The following is a 13452-nucleotide window of genomic DNA, read 5'->3' as shown; positions in this document are numbered from 1 at the left end:
AAGTTTCGTCGGCAAAGGTACTCCTCGGCCCTGCAGGTCCCTCGGGGAAGGTTGGGTGGGCCATAACCTGAAGGTAGTTCTAGGTAAGTATGTTAGGAAAAATACAAATTACTTAAAAATTTGTGATTTGTTCCAACACAGGGTACTTACCTAGAACTACCTTCTTAGGAGACTTAAACTTTAGGAGGCGGGAGAGTCCTGCAGGGACAAGAGGCTGAAGGCTGGAGGCACGCGAGGGAGGCACCTAGATAGGAGGCTAGGTTCTTCCGACCACGTGAAAAACTGAACGAGAAATAGGGGAACTATCCAAAAAACTAACTTAGTGTCTAAAATGGCTTACCTTCGTCCAAACCAGTTCCGAGACGCATTCCTGTAGAGGACATTTCTTCTAGTGGCTAAGGTCTTCTGAGTACTTCCACGCAGGGAATACTGTCCAGGGGAAGGATGAATAGGTGGGGGTAAAGATAAGGAAGGAACAAGTGTCTCTTGGCTTTAACACCCCCGATTACCATGGGGCCATGACCTTAGATCTCTTGAAGGGCCAAAATGACTGGACCAATGGAGAAACCGTCCAAGGATTTCCTTGAGCAATCCTTGAGGTAGTGTTCCGTGAAGGTGGATTGTCTGGCCCACGTACCCGCCTTCAGGATTTTGCCCACAGCCATATTCTTTTCAAAGGCTAGAGAGGTACTAAGACCCCCTAATATCATGAGGCCTTGGTTTACCTGAGAGCGGGGTTCCAGAGGCCTCGTAGGCTCTCTTTATCACTTGGCGAAGCCAGAAGGAGATGGAATTCTTAGAAACTGGTTTCTTTATCCGGCCAGCCGAGACGAATAAATTCTTGATCTCTGGGCGGAATTTTGCTGTCCTCTCCAGGTACTTCCTTACTGCTCTCATGGGTTGTCTGACCGAGGGATGGCTGGTACTGAAAAACCATTGAACCGAGGATTCCAACAAGCTGGGTTCTGTGTTTTGGTCACAAAACTAGGGACGAATTTAAAGGAAGTCTCTCGCCATCCTTTCGAGTGTGAGACCTTGTAAGAGAGCCCGTGCAACTCACTAACTCTTCGCTGAGGCCAGGGCTAAGAGGAAGACTGTTTTGAGGGTGAGTTCCCTGTCTAAGGAGTCCTTGAGCGGTTCGAAGGGCGGCTCAGACAGGGCTTTGAGGACTCTAGCAAGGTCTCACTGCGGTACCCTCACTTCCTGGGGGGGACATGACTGCTCAAAACTTCGGATGAGCATCGAGATATGTCGGGAGGCTCCCAAGTCAATACACTTAAGGAGGAAGACCTGTCCCAATGCTGCACGCACTCCTTTAATGGCCGGAATAGACGAGCCCACATCGTCCCTAAGGTATACCAGAAAGTCTGCTATGTCATGAATGGTCGCCCTTAAAGGTCTGATATATCTGGAAGCACACCATTTCGCAAAGACCGCCCATTTCGCTTGGTAGACTGCCGTCGAGGAACGCCTTAGGTAGCCTGACATCCTTGTCGCGGTCCTTGATGAGTAACCATCCTTCTTCAGGAGCTTCTCGATAACCTCCACGCGTGAAGGCGGAGGGATCGAGGGTTTTCGTGCCAACTGTGAAAGTGAGGTTGACGGAGCAGTTCTGGCCTGTCTGGGAGTGGCCAAGGAGGAAGGAGAGCTAATTCTTTTAGGTCTGCGAACCACTCTCTCTCCGGCCACCAAGGCGCTACCAAAGTCATTGTCATGTTGGTCGCCGACCTCACTCTGTTTAGTACTTGTCTGATCAACCCGAAGGGAGGGAAGACATAAACATCGAGGTTGTCCCAAGGATGTTGGAAGGTGTCCTCGAACGCTGCTGACGGCTCTGGAGAACAGAACACGGGAAGCTGGGCATTCAGACGTGTGGCGAACATGTCTATCACTGGGGAGCCCCACTTCAAGATGACTGCCTGAGCTACCTCCGGGTGTAGGGTCCATTCCGAGCCTATCACTTGACCCACCCTGCTGAGGCCGTCTGCCAGCACGTTTCTCTTTCCCGGGATGAATCTTGCTGTCATTTCGATCCCTTCCTTTTCCGCCCATTCCAACAGTTCCGTCGCTAGGGCGCATAGCTCTTTTGATTTCAGACCCCCTTGCTTCTTTACGTAGGCCACTACCGTGGCGTTGTCGCACATCAACGCCACGGTGTTTCCTCGGAGGAGATAAACGAATTCCCGACACGCTCTCAACACGGCCACCATCTCCAGAATGTTTATGTGTCGTGCCGCCTCCTCGCTGGACCATTTGCCTCTTGTCGATTTTCCCAGCAGGTGCGCTCCCCACCCTTCCTTCGATGCGTCCGTGAACAACAGCATCTCCGGAGGGTTGGGTGCGAAGGGCATTCCTTTCCCAGTATTCGACCTGTCGTTCCACCATTGCAGGACTTCCTTTGTTTCTGGAAAGACTGGCACTACTGTGTGGGGTTCCCTTCCCTGGGTCCACACCTCCTTCAGGTTCCATTGAACCGCCCGGAGTTTGAGCCTCCCGTGCGGTACTAACTTTTCCAACGATACCAGGTGCCCTATCAGTTTCTGCCAATCCTTGGCCCTCCTGGACTGGTCTGTCAGGAAGGGTTGCAGAATCTGTTCCAGATTCTCTAACCTCTCCCCTGAGGGGAAGGCTCTCACTAACCGGGTGTCCAGGACCATCCCCAAGTAGGTCATCCTGGTGTTGGGATTCAACTGGGATTTCTCCCAATTGATCGTGATCTCCAATTCCTTGCAGAGCCCGAGCAACTTCACGCCTTTCTCCCTCAGTTCTTCCTTTAAGGCTGAAAGAAGCAACCAATCGTCCAGGTATCTGATCAGTCGGATGCCCTGCTCGTGCGCCCATACCAAGACCGTCGTGAATACCCTCGTGAACACCTGAGGCGCCATCGACAGACCGAAGCAAAGGGTTTTGAACTGGAGGACTTGGGACCCCCACTTTATCCTGAGGAACTTCCTGCTGGAGGGGTGCACAGGGATTTGAAAGTAAGCGTCCTTGAGGTCGAGGGACATTAGGAAATCTCCCTCCCTCAAGGCCGCCAGCACTGTCTTTGGAGTGTCCATCTTGAAGTCCGTCTTTGAGACAAACTTGTTGAGGGCTGAGAGGTCTATGACTGGCCTCCACCCTCCTGTTGCTTTCTCCATAAGGAAGAGCCTGCTGTAGAACCCCGGGCCGGGGTTCTCCACTGATTCCAATGCTCCCTTGGCGATCATGGATGACACCTGTTCCTGCAGAGCCGCCCGTTTCAAGGGGTCTTTGGGAATTAACCACTCGGCCCTCTGAGCTGGGATGAGTGGGGGAGGTTCCGTCAGGAAGGGAAGCCTGTAGCCTTCATTCAGGACCGCTATTGTCCAGGGATCCGCACCGAAATCCCGCCATGCTTGCCAAGAGTGTCTGAGGCATCCCCCTACTTGAGGCTCCTGCAGGAGTAGGGGGCCTCGTCTCCTACCTCCTTCTGGAGGAGCGGCCGGACCGACCTCTCCTTGAGTTACCGTAGGAAGGTCTAAAGGCAGACTGAGGTGCCGTGTTACCCCTACGGGGGGGTTGCGTGGTTTGTAGCCAAGGTGCCGAAGGAGAGTCCCTTCGAGGTTGTGTAGGTGGTGCCTGGGAGGAGTGAGGGACGTCCACTGATGGTCTCCTATGCACTGGCCGCCTCATAGGGGTAGGCCTATGTTCTACGTCCTTCATCTTCCTTACCCTCTCTATGGTGTCTTCCACCATCTTGAGGGGGAAGATGGATTCATCCCATACTGAGGAATTCCTTAACTTCCTTGCCTCCCTGTCCGGCAACTTCCTAATAATTTTGCTGAGGACTGTGTCTCTCTTTCGCAGAACCCAGTTCGTGGCCACCGAGAGAAATTGGAAGGCAAAAACTTGAGGGCATTGCCCCCTGAACTAATTAGATCTTTCAACAAGGACTGATTTTCAGGAAGGGAGAGATCGTGTGATGCTTGAAAACCTACCAAGGTGCAGGCCCACCAGTCTAACCAGGAGGATACGTATACCAGGTCTTGAGCCATGTCCTCCATCATGGAGGTCTCCGTCGGGGAAAAGCAAACGGGGGCCGTGGACGCCCTGTCTTCTGCGGCTCCTTGGTTCAAAGAGGTCACTGCTACTTCCACTACGCGGGGCCCTCCACGACGACCCTCTGGCACGTAAAACCTCTTCTGAGTTTTCAGTCCCGGCATCAACTTCGAGGAACTCTGACTTCTAGGGGCATCAGCTAGACCTGCCAGGTACCTATCTATGTGCTCCATCCCCAGCCTGACGTCAGGAGCTAGAGGGAGAGCTAAGGAAGGTTTCTGCTGTACTGGACCTTCCACCAACCTAGTCAGTCCGGAGAGCACGGCCTGTTCCGCCGAGAGCTTAGGCTCGTCAAGACGGTGGTGGCGTCTTATCAGGGCCAGTACTTCACGGTAAGAGATGTCGTCAGATGAGCACTCCCCTCCTTCCACCAGGGCCTCCGTCACCAGTTCCTCCGCACGGGTACCCTCCGTAGCGGTGGGAGGGGCATCGCTGGACGGGTCTGCCCGTGGCACGGGCTGCTCTGCGTAGGCAAGGGTATCCGTCATGGGATTACCTTGGCCTACGGGAGACTCCGTGGCTGAGAGACTCAGGCAGACCGACGGGTGCCCTTGGTGCTTAAGGAAGTCCCCCAAGGTGCCCGTGGTCGACGCCATGCCTTCTGTCCAACGCAGCGCGTCCTTCCGTTGGGAAGAAGAAGCGGAGGCCTTCACCGAATTAGATTCGTCACGGGGGGCTTGGTTGGACTACCCCCGACGTAAATCTGGTCTGAAGGAGGAGGACGATGGGCGAAACAAAGGCGACGAGGCTCTAGGGAGCCATCCGGAAGTGGCCGCGGCTGTGGTAACCCTAATCAGCTCGCTCCGGGGTACCGTGATACTCACCCACTCCTTCGACTTACTTCTTTTCGCCCTTTTCTTGGAGGACTTGGACTCCTCCTTTCTTTTTCTGGAACGAGAGCGGGACTACTTCTTTCGGGACTTCTCCCGCTTCCTCTTCGTAGACTTGCCGTTATCGTCCTCCGACGAAGAGGAGTCCGATGACGAGGATGACGATGAGGAGGAGGAGGAATCCACCGAACTGCCTGAAACGTCCAACACCGCAGGGTGGACTCCACGTCGCTTCTCTAGTGTCGGGGGTTGAAGAAACACGGGCGGGAGCATAAAATGGGGGCTGGGGGAGACCGAGTAAACCTCTTGTGGCCGAACCATTGCTCAAAGTCTTCTTCCCTTCTCAAGGGCGACCTGAAGGGAGTCCTTGGAGCCTCCCACGCGGAGGGGTCTGAATTAGATGAGCTACCTTTCTCGGCGTCTCCCCCGGTAGCAGAAGCACCTGAAACATACATCCACGACTCTGGGGAAGTATCAACACCTGACTTCCCCCACATAGGATCTACAGTGGAGACGGGACCTGTAGGCACCAGGACCTCGTCTCCCACGCATACTCCCGCACTTCCCTCAGGCCCCACACATGCTTGCACAACACCAGAATTCCCGTCCACAGGTATATCAGACTCTTGGGGAAGGGCAATGGGCTTCTTCCCCGCAAAGGACTTACCTCGTCCCCTACCTTGGGTAGGGGAAGCAGGAAGGGAGCCCCGATCTGACGAAACCTGGGGAAACCAAAGGAGAAGACACCTAGGCCTTCTTAGGGGACTTCTTTGCCGCTTTCTTCTTTTTGGTGCGGTAGAGCACCCACTGGATCTCACTCCAGGACTCGCACTCCGGACACGTGGAGGTAGGGGAACACACTTTGCCCCTACACGTCGAACACAAAGAGTGGGGATCCACTTCGGGCTTAGAAAGGAAAGCCCCACAAGATTTCCCGGCCCAGGCCCAGGGCAACGACGAGGCCGCTCCATAACACATCACTAAGTCACCAAGAGACACAGGGATACAAAGGAAAGGGTAAGGAAATGAACACGTGGGTAGCGCGTGGTAGACACAAAGGGTCGCACAGGGTAAGAGAGAGCGCGGCTAGATGATAATCACGTCGCGACCAGAAACTTACTGAGGAGACGACCTGAGCTTACACGCTTTCCGACCACGGGTCGCCTCAGGGCGCGTTTCACTCCGCCTGAGGTTAGCCCCTTAGAAAACGGGAATAGGGTAAACTACACAAAAAGCTGGTCGGTTAGAGTAGAGTTACCAGTAACTCCTAAGAAGGTAGTTCTAGGTAAGTACCCTGTGTTGGAACAAAGAATGTTTGGAAGATTGAAAGACGTGCACGTGTTTAGGGGTATGGCTAACGGTATGTCTAATAATTTTTTGGTGGAAGGAAAATTAGTTGTAGCAAAAGAGTGGGGGAATAGAGTAGGTGGATGTAAAAGGGAGGTAGTGAGGGTTGAAGAGCTAATAAAACCGGGGGTTAAAAGTAAATATCAGGAGAGGTTGAAAATGATATATGACGAAGTGAAAGTAAGAGAAACTGGCAATTTAGAGGAGGAGTGAAGTTAGTAAAAGAAAATTTTGTTGGGATTGCAAGTGATGTGTGTGGTAAGAAGTTTGTTGGAGGCAGCATGAGGAAGGCAGTGAATGGTGGAATGAAGGAGTGAAGGTAAAAGTGGAAGAGAAAATGAGGGCTTTTGAAAAATGGCTGCGGAGTAATAGTGTAGAGAAGTATGAAAGATATAGAGAGGAAAATGTGGAAGTAAAGCGCAAGGTAAGCGAGGCAAAGAGGGCAGCTGACCTGAGGTGGAGTCAGGGATTGGGTCATTCATATGAAGAAAATAAGTAGTAGTTTTGGAAAGAAGTGAAGAGTAAGAAAGGCGGGTTCAAGAATTGAAGACAGTGAAAGATGGAAATGGAAGGTTGTTAAAAGGAGAGGAGGCAAGGAAAAGGTGGGCAGAGTATTTTGAAAGTTTACTGAATGTTGAGGTTAATAGGGAGGCAGATGTAATTGCTGTTGTTGGTGTTGAGGTGCTGGTGATAGGAGATGAGAATGAGAGAGAGATTACAAGAAAGGAAGTGAGGAGAGCACTAGATGAAACAAGAGTAGGAAAAGCATCTGGTATGGATGGTTTGAGAGCTGAGATGTTGAAGGAAGGGGGTGTGACTGTACTTGAATGGTTGGTGAGATTGTTTAATGTGTGTTTTGTGTTGTCAATGGTACCAGTAGATTGGGTTTGTGCGTGTATTGTACCGCATGAGTGTTGTAATTCAAGAGGTAATAGTTTGTTGAGTGTAGTTGGAAAAGTGTATGGTAGAGTACTGATTAATAGGATTAAGGATAAAACAGAGAATGCAATCTCAGAAGTACAGGGTGGTTTTAGAAGAGGTAGGGGTTGTATGAATCAGATTTTTACAGTTAGGCAGATATGCGAGAAATATTTAGCAAAAGGTAAGGAGGTGTATGTTGCGTTTATGGATCTGGAGAAAGTGTATGATAGAGTTGATAGGGAAGCAATGTGGAATGTGATGAGGTTATATGGAGTTGGTGGAAGGTTGTTGTAAGCAGTGAAAAGTTTCTACAAAGGTAATAAAGCATGTGTTAGGATAGGAAATGAAGTGAGCGATTGGTTTCCAATGAGAGTGGGGCTGAGACAGGGATGTATGATGTTGCCGTGGTTGTTTAACTTGTATGTTGATGGAGTGGTGAGAGAGGTGAATGCTCGAGTGCTTGGACGAGGATTGAAACTGGTAGATGAGAATGACCATGAATGGGAGGTAAATCAGCTGTTGTTTGCTGATGATACTCTACTGGTTGCAGATGCAGAAGAGAAGCTTGGCCGATTAGTGACAGAATTTGGAAGGGTGTGTGAGAGAAGGAAGTTGAGAGTTAATATGGGTAAGAGTAAGGTTATGAGATGTACGAGAAGGGAAGGTGGTGCAAGGTTGAATGTCATGTTAAATGGAGAGTTACTTGAGGAGGTGGATCAGTTTAAGTACTTGGGGTCTGTTGTTGCAGCAAATGATGGAGCGGAAACAGATGTACGTCAGAGAGTGAATGAAGGTTGCAAAGTTTTGGGGCCAGTTAAGGGAGTAGTAAAAAATAGAGGGTTGGGCATGAATGTAAAGAGAGTTCTATATGAGAAAATGATTGTACCAACTGTGATGTATGGATCGGAGTTGTGGGGAATGAAAGTGACGGAGAGACAGAAATTGAATGTGTTTGAGATGAAGTGTCTAAGGAGTATGGCTGGTGTATCACATGTAGATAGGGTTAGGAACGAAGTGGTGAGAGTGTGAACGTTTGTAAGAAATGAGTTAGCAGCTAGAGTGGATATGAATGTGTTGAGGTGGTTTGGCCATGTTGAGAGAATGGAAAATGGCTGTCTGCTAAAGAAGGTGATGAATGCAAGAGTTGATGGGAGAAGTACAAAAGGAAGGCCAAGGTTTGGGTGGGTGGATGGAGTGAAGAAAGCTCTGGGTGATAGGAGGATAGATGTGAGAGAGAGGCAAGAGAGCATGCTAGAAATAGGAATGAATGGCGAGCGATTGTGACACAGTTCCGGTAGGCCTTGCTGCTTCCTCCAGTGCCTTGGATGACCACGGAGGTAGCAGCAGTAGGGGATTCAGCATTATGAAGCTTCATCTGTGGTGGATAATGGGGGAGGGTAGGGTGTGCCACCCTAGCAGTACCAGCCGAACTTGGTTGAGTCCCTTGTCAGGCTGGGAAGAACATACAGAGGAGACAGCCCTTTTTTTGTTTCATTTGTTTGATGTCGGCTACCCCCCAAAATTGGAGGAAAAGCCTTGGTATATGTATGTGATGTATTTAGTTTTAATAGTTTATATACACGTTTTTACATATTAGTACAATACTGTATTTAGCTTTAGAATGTGAACATTTATCTGGTGCATGGGAACAAATTAATCTAGTTTACATTAAGTCTTATGGGAAAAATTGTTTCGGTTTTTGAACAAAACGGTTCTTGACCAAAATTCCTGAACGAATTATGGTCGAGAAACGAGGTATTACTGTATTACCAACAGGATGGTACCGATTGGGAAGATCTGGTAAAGGAAGATCAGAATTACGAAAAATCTTGTGCAACATGCATAACGAACTAATTGAACGATGGTGCCAGAGATTAATATCTAGATCAGGAATAAGAAATTTATTAGTCCGTAACTTCCTGTCCAACAAATTAAGATGAGAATCAGCAGGTGAGACCAGGCAGAAGAACAATACTCTAAACAAGGTAGAATGAAAGAATTAAAATACTTCTTCAAAATAGATTGCTCACAAAACTAAAAGGATTTTCTTAATAAGCCAACTTTTTGTACAATTGAAGAAGAGATTTAAATTTTTTTCTAAAGTAAATTTGATGTTGGGAATCACACCCAAAATTTTAAGAGAGACAAACATTGTTAAAGAAACAAGCAATGCTGATATCTGGATGTTGAGGAGCCACTGTTCTAGGCCTATTTACAATTATACTTTGGACTCTGGTAGGATTCATAATTTGTACCCTGCACTAACTTTATCTAGATTTCTATTAAAGGATTCAGCAACCTCAGATCTACATTCAGGGGATGGAATTGATGCAAAGAGAGTAGCATCATCTGCATATGCAACAAGCTTGTTTTCTAAGCCAAACCACATATCATGTGTATATAGTATGAAAAGTAATGGGCCAAGAACACTACCCTAAGGAACACCAGATTTCACATTCCTATACTCACTATAGCACCCATCAACAAAAAATCTTTGCGATCTATTACTTAAAAATTCAATAATGATGCTAAGAAAAGACCCACCCACTCCCAACTGTTTGAGTTTGAAAACAATGGGCCTCATGATTTACACGGTCAAAAGCACTACAAACAAGGCCAATCATACTAACTTCCGGACCACAATTAAGGGATTTCTGTACAGCATTGGAGATTGCAAGAAGGGCATCACATGCTCCAAGGCCTTTAGAAAAGCTGAATTGCAAACTAGGAAACAGATGATTACCTTCAGCAAAACCTATCGAGATGTTTTGGCAAAAGACGTTAAAAAACTTTAGATGATAATATGAAAGTTATGGAAATTGGGCGGTAATCAGCTGGACATGAGCTACCGCAAATGCATTTACACAATGGAATAACATTTCCAATTCTCCAAGTGCTAAAAGAACCTCTTCTTGCTAACTTGAGCAAAAATAAATAACTTTGGAGCTAAGAAATCTGCAGTCTTTATAAAAACACTTGGATTTACACCCCCAAAAACATCAAAATCTTTGAAAAGCTTTAATTTCACTAGATTGAAAAGCTAAACTAGTTAGTTAAGCATCAGGAAAACAGGAATGAGGAAGATCAAGTTTCTCATTACTCTGCTTACTGTCAAACACATCAGTCAAAAGAATTGTCCTTTCCTTTGGACAGCGAGTGACAGAGCCATCTGGTTTAAGTAAAAGAGGAACTGTTGCATCTACACCATAAAGGGCAGATTTAAGGGTAGGCCACCACTTATATTCCTGGGTTGTACCCGAAAGGGTTTATTTTACAGTTAAATTGTATTCCTTTTCAGTTGAAGCATAAACACTGAGCAAAAGCTCTAAGCTCAGTATACTTATTACAAGTCAAATCTGATCCATTACCTTTCCAAAGATGATAGGCTTACTGCTTCCCCAAACAAGCATGTCTAAAATCATCATTGAACCAGGGTTTGTATTTCACTTGGTACGTGATACAGATTGCTTGGTGCTCATTCGCATTGTGTCAAATTGTACATACACCAGTCATGCGGTGATGGTGCACATAAGAGACCTGGACCTTGGAGATCAGGAGCGTGTAGACCTGATGCAAGTTGGGCGATCTTGGTGATAGTGGCGAGAATGTGTGCTTACATCATCCCACTGCTTACATGAGGGAATAGCTCGTTAATGGTACGCTCTTCCTAGGTGGTGATCTTGTCAGCTCTCTGAAACTCTCAGAAGGAAGATAAGGAAGAGAGCATCACCCTTCATCCTGACTTGATCCCATAGGAATCCAAGCTCCGATAGTAGGCCCTTTCCGGGCTCAGTTATTGTTCAGTCATGCACTGCCTCTCTCACACATATGTGGGGCGAGGTCCATCAAAGTTCCAGGAGATTAAGATCAAAGTCATTGCAGGGGCTTTTTTTTTTTTTTTTTTTGGAGCAACAGGGAATGTGTCCAAAGGTTCTACAGCAGGAGTTACAGAATATACAGGTGTATGGGGAGGGGAAGGACACATTCCCCCCTTACCAAGGTTTGGGGTCATTGAGGATTTCAGGGCCAGAAACAACAATACTGCAGCAGAAGAGACTGATGGTTCTCATGTTAACTGTCTCATCTCAAAGTACAGTAGACCAGACAAGGAAGGCACAGCAAGGGAAGGTCATGGTATCAGCTACTGTATAACCATTAGAAGCTTCTTCGCAGATGGATCGCCATCAACTGCAAGGGATGGCAACAACTTCCTCAGGTTCAAATCCTTACAAACATTGTTGTCGATCAGTACAGGAGAGAGCAAACTTAAAAGAGGCGGCAGAGGAACATTACCTACAAGGGAATGGCGATACTTCTATCTTCCCTGAAGCAGGCCACGAGAACAAGCCGATGTCTCCTCATCCTTCCAAATTTCTCCAAAGAACTTAGCCCTAAAGGAACCTGAAGAAGGCATACAGTACTGTACTTGGGATAGCAAAGAACTTTTAGGAGAGGAGCTAAAGATCTTCTAGACAATAGCTTGGGCATTGCTGCATCCGAACCAGAAGAATCTCTTTCAGCCTTCTTCCTCCTCCTCCTCTCACCAAAATCTACCCACTGCAAAGGAGGGCAAAAATTGCATTTGGTACGAGGGAATGACTGCAAACAGTTATGCCTCCTGCAAATTGTACAAAGTAAATGAGAATCCATGGATGGTCTACTCAATGTTACTACAGTTAAGGCCAGGGCTACAGACCCACACGTCTGCTTGTGGAGTCTCCATCACAGTAAATGAACATTCCTGGAAGAATAAAAGATTATAACAGCCAGCCAGTATACGAGGCAGCAGAAAAGTCCGTCTGTGCTCAGCAGCGGCCAAATCCAAAGTGGCTCCCATCAGCTACTACCACCACCTCGTATAAATTCTAACAGTCGTTTTCCAGCTTCGCTGACATACTCCAATTAAAGAATGTTAAGTTAGTATTTGTGTAGGAACATATATGCATTATTAAGATTGCATTGATCATTGTGATGAATTTTGGATTGATCATTGTGATGAATTTTGGATTGATCATTATGATGAATTTTGGAATCCAAAAATATGTCATGTCTGAGCAACAATGACATTCATAGTTAAGGTAACTCCAAAGTAATAAGAAAATATTCAATGAAATGGAGTCACAAAAGGGGCTAGCCAAAGAAAACAGCACAGGCCTAAGGTATGGCGGAGCCTTTGTATATCAGAGGCCAGTTCCCCTCGTGGACACCAACTAACCTAAATTTGACCCCCCTAACCTACAAGCTGTATACTTACCTAACGGGGGGGGGGGGGTTAACAGCCCCCTGCGACCCCCACTTACACTGCCGTATTCTAAGGTAGCCGTAATCATACACAGGTGGCCGCTTTCATACAAACACCCAAAACTATTGGCTTGCACAAACAATTAAGTGTAAAATTCAAAACATAACATGTAGGAAAAAAATTATGGTTAATTTATTTTGATAAAGCTGAATTAATATCCATAACTTTATTGCCTTGACTAAAAGGCTACAGCATATCAGGACCTTGAATGGTTAGGCTACGCTTACAGTAGCTTGTATGATGTATGACAGAGTGACTGAAGGACTATAGATTACATTGAATAAATCTTAATGCAGCTAACCTTATTTAGTAGCTTTTTGACCTGGATCGTAAGTATACTATTCACAGCAATAACCAGCAGTTTACAGCACTTGAATCGTAGTCTCTTCGTAGATATTCTACACAAAAATATTTCTTACAGTTGGCATGACACTGACCAATTTCTAATATAACGCGAGAAAACAATTAACGAACACAAAGCGATCTTGGGTCATTATAAAAACTTCTTATAAAATATTTCCATTTTACAATGATGATGAATTAAATAAGTAAAATACTCTACATATCATGTCAAGTACAAGATTAAATTAAACATTTTTGCAAATTTCGTAAATATAAACTTAACAGACTTTATTTACATTATGTTGAAACAGCTGATTTCAAGCAACTCCCGTAACTACCTCATATTGTCAAAATTAATATAAATTTTATGAATGTCATAATACAACAAAAAAACAGCAAAATAATTGCAATCTTTAGCAGAATAAAAGCTTCTTAACCTCTTCCCTGAATCCTGAGATATTCAGTAAACTCACTAGTCACAGCGATGTTCCTCTTTCAAATGCAGATGTCAACTTGACAATAGGTAGTTAGGTCTTCCCAAGGTCTCAGTTAACTGAATGACAGGACAGGCTGTATTCGGTCTTTACCAGACAAGGCTGGATGTATTCGGTCTTTACCAGTGACAAGATA

General features: G+C 46.6%; 1 protein-coding gene across 1 annotated transcript in view; it reads right to left on the bottom strand.

The window, feature by feature from the left end:
* Positions 1 to 13452, bottom strand: part of LOC137623046 (spermidine synthase-like) — a 91538-nt gene extending 78086 nt beyond the window's left edge. Inside the window, exon 1 of the mRNA XM_068353681.1 lies at positions 13296 to 13452. The gene's annotated coding sequence lies outside the window, so the exon portion shown is untranslated. The remainder of the gene's footprint in view (positions 1 to 13295) is intronic.

This window comes from Palaemon carinicauda, chromosome 30 (genome assembly GCF_036898095.1).
Source record: "Palaemon carinicauda isolate YSFRI2023 chromosome 30, ASM3689809v2, whole genome shotgun sequence".
Classification (NCBI taxonomy): Eukaryota; Metazoa; Arthropoda; class Malacostraca; order Decapoda; family Palaemonidae; genus Palaemon; species Palaemon carinicauda.
Note: the sequence above shows the minus strand (reverse complement) of the source record. Positions and strands in the feature narration are given on the sequence as shown.